Below are 3,732 nucleotides of genomic sequence, written 5' to 3' on the forward strand. Positions count from 1 at the left end.
CAGGTACATTCTCTTCCCCAATTTCTTGCTTAGACTAATGAGCTCTTCCAGTATTTTATTTATTTGCTGAATAAGCTCAGTTGATATATTCTGTCAATTTGTTCTTCCACTAAAGTCTTCAGTTCAGCTTGGATTTCTTCCGTTGATACTACCGGCTCTTCATCGTATATTAACTACATCCTGGAATAGTTCTGCGTGGACCATTTCTGGTGTGTGCCGAGTAGGATTCAGCGCGATCCTATGAGCCAGGTCCTATCCTGTGCCATCTTCACAATCTCTGACACGCTTGAGGCCACAGCTGCAGTCACTCTGTCAATCCATCTCATTGAGGGTCTTCTCCTTCGCTGACCCTCCACCTTTCCAAGCATGATTTCCCTTTCCAAGAAATAGCGTCTCCTAACAATATATCCAAAGTGAGAAGAAGCTTCTCTATCCTTCCCTCCAAGGAGTACTCTGGCTGCACCTATTTGTCCTGAAGTCTTTTTAACTGCCATTCATTTCTTCGTGTGTGATATTCTTCCTTCCACCTTACTCTCCAAAGCACTTATTGCAGATTGATATACCCCTTTTTCTCAATATCCAAAGCGTTTTATTGCAAATTTTCATGTTTGATATTCTTGATGCCACCCCATAATTCATCTGGTCTGCAGTAATCCATGTTCGGTGCATGAAATATATTCTTGAAATGGTCTCTGAATTCAGATGGCATAATTCACGGTCCTGTTTTGGCCTTAATGAGCTTGTCCTAATTTATCCCTGTTTTGATGATACTGAGTTTCCCCCTCATCTCTTTCAATACATGTCGTTGATTTGATTCCTATGAATTCGATCTAGAGATGTTCTTGTGCATAATAGTGGTTTGTACTGTTTTGGGAAAAATTAGTTGTTTTGAAAAATTCTGTCCCGAAATACTCAACGCCATTTATGTGGACCCCAGCATATTTTTTTAAAGTATAATTTTTATTTTAAAGAATTGTGCGTACTTCCCATATGGTCTAGCTGTTAGCATTTCTGGTTTTCACCCGGAAGTCCCGGGTTCGACTCCCGGTTTGGGAACACATATGCCTATTTAAAAAAAAAAAAAAGACTGAGGTGAGGGCTGCGACGCAGGACCTGAGAGTTACTATTACTACATTTTTTAAAAAAAGAGTATCATTTTTATTTTCTTTCAGGTTTGTTTTCCTTCAGATTCAAATCCTCCCGCGGACTTCAGCGGCGGTTGTGGGGCCGCTAAGCTCCCTGCAGTCGTAGGTGGCCTCGGTGGGTTTTGCGAGGCTGTGAGCCTTTCTCCCGTCAGCCGCTGAGGGAGGTGAACTGCTAGCAGCCTGCAGCCTTTCGGTTAGCAGCAACCACGCTGCAGACTATGCCAGCAGAGCTGCCTTGGTCTAAATTGAGTGGATTAAAGTCACAATTTTTTTAAAAAAGGGGGAGTGGAGTGCTCCCTCCTTGCACACCTCCTGACAGCAGTCCCTTGGCCACCTTGCTGGGAATAGCACGTTTCAGCTATTCTTCCTTTTCTTTATCATCCTGTAACTGAGGATCCATCCAACAACTTTAGAATAGATCTTGAAATGTTCTTTTTTATTATGATTTCTTCTTCAATTTGTTGTTCCCAGCATCGTAAACTATACGATTGCCTGCCTCAACATGGCCTGGCCTGTCTTCGTCATTTCTCTTACTGCCTGCAGCATTGAACTTTTTGAGCTCCATTTTGGTTACTTCCGACGTCCAGTTGTCCTGGATTCTTACTTTGTACTTTCCACATTCTCATTATTAATGTATGTTTGCAATTGTTTCTTCTCACTTTGAGTCAAGCCACAACAGCAAATTAATTCATGTCGTTCATTAAAGGTAAGGAACTTCAAATCCTCCAGCTACTCCTCAGGAGAAATTACAGCCTTTGAAAACCTGCGAGAGGATCAGCTATGAATCTGTTCTGACGTGGTACAACTGCTTTGAAAAGCTATTTCTTCCTCAGGATATTCTGAATGCTTTCCAACCTGAAGGGTTTATCTGCTGGCATTATACCAGATGGTGTTCTGCTGCTATCGATAGTTTTCTCTGTTGTTGTTGTTTTTTTATAGAGGAGGGGTTGTTTTGTGTTTTGTTTTGTTTTTTTTAATTTTTGTGTGCGTGTACCGTCAAATCAGATCTGACTGGTGCAGGAGGAGATTGTCCCTCCTTCCCCGGCAGAGCAACTGGTGTATTCGAAGCGTTCGCCTCTGGGATTGTAGTTGCAGCTCCTTGCCACTAGGCCACCAGAGCTCCCCTAGTTTTCTCTATTTGTTTTTAATCTCCTGGTCCTTTTTACTAGTCAATTTTAGTCTGGAATGTCTGCTGAAAGCTGTCTACAATAGGTGGCCTTGCTGGTTCTTGAAATGCTGGTGGCACAGCTTCCAGTATCACAGCAACATGCAACATGCGGTACTCCAATACACTGCTGCAAACTGATAGACGCACTCCTCTGACCATCAGGAAAGTGCCAGGCAATGGTATCAACCACTCAAGACTTTACAAGAGGTGGAGAGAAAGTCTTGGCTGCATGTCCAGCCAACCTGTAGTCCTCAGAGCTTTTATTTCAGAAGTTTTACAAGTGAAGAGTAATGTGTTGTCTAGAGTTACAAGGTAAAATGTTGCTTATTCTTTCTTTTTCTTATCTTATTTGCTTACTCTTGTTTACAAAACCAGATCCATATTAGAAGGCAGCATGAGCAAGAATTAAGGTTTTGTAACTACACACACACATCCATAAAATAGAGTATCCTGTTGCCCTGATCACATTCTTTAGACTATAATTTAGGCAGCTCCTGCCTTGGTCAGCTTAACCCCTACAAGGAAGCAACAAATGAATGAAGCCCATTTGAGGTTGGAGTAATGGTGGTGGTGGTGATAGAGGTGGAGATGGTGGAAGTGGTGGGTGTGGAAAAGAAGAGCAGGAAGGTCCAATTCTTTCTAAAGTGTAGTAGGGGCTTGTGGATGTGAGGGGTAATAAGTAGTCAGCTGCTACTCAGCTTCAGTCATCTGGAGAGAAACCAAGTCCAGTGTTGTCAGATTCCTGTTGTGGTGGTCTTTGATTTTTAATTCCAGAATCTATATTGTAGAACTAAACATTCGAAATCCTTGAGGTGAACTAGATGCTGCGACAGCTGCCCTGTTGGGTTTAATTGTTATTCCTTCATGGAATTCACGCCTCAATCTGTGGTATACAGTTTTTAGGTGCCTCATACAACCAGTCCCGGTGATATTTTTGCCTTTTAGCCTTGGTACTGGTTGTGCTTTCTCTTGTGATTGGCAGGGTAGCCACCCTTGTCACAGATGGACTTCCGGAGGTGGTAGTCCTTGGAGCCACACAGACAGCACTTGTGGGTATTACTAAAACACTTTCCAATGACACTCTCCTCATCATCTTGCTTCTGTGGTTGAGACCAAAGAACTGAGTTGTTGTTTTGTTTTATCAAGATAGGCTAACAGCTTCTTATCCCAACTCTAAATTTTGGTCTTCAGTTTAAAAAAATGCAAAAAAGAAAAAGAAGAAAAAGAAATTTTAATACCAGTAGAATAAAGCTTTCAGGCTACCAGCCTTCAATCTCTGCATCAGTCCCATTCAACAAAACTTCTGTGCTGATGGAAATATTCCATATTTTCAATCTCTAATGTAGTAGCCAGCCATAGGCTAGTTGAAAACTTGGAATGTAACTCACAAAAGAAAAGAGAGAGAAGACGCAAATAATC

The sequence above is a fragment of the Elephantulus edwardii genome, unplaced genomic scaffold (assembly GCF_000299155.1).
Source record: "Elephantulus edwardii isolate Elephantulus edwardi_28Jun2011 unplaced genomic scaffold, EleEdw1.0 scaffold00246, whole genome shotgun sequence".
NCBI lineage: Eukaryota > Metazoa > Chordata > Mammalia > Macroscelidea > Macroscelididae > Elephantulus > Elephantulus edwardii.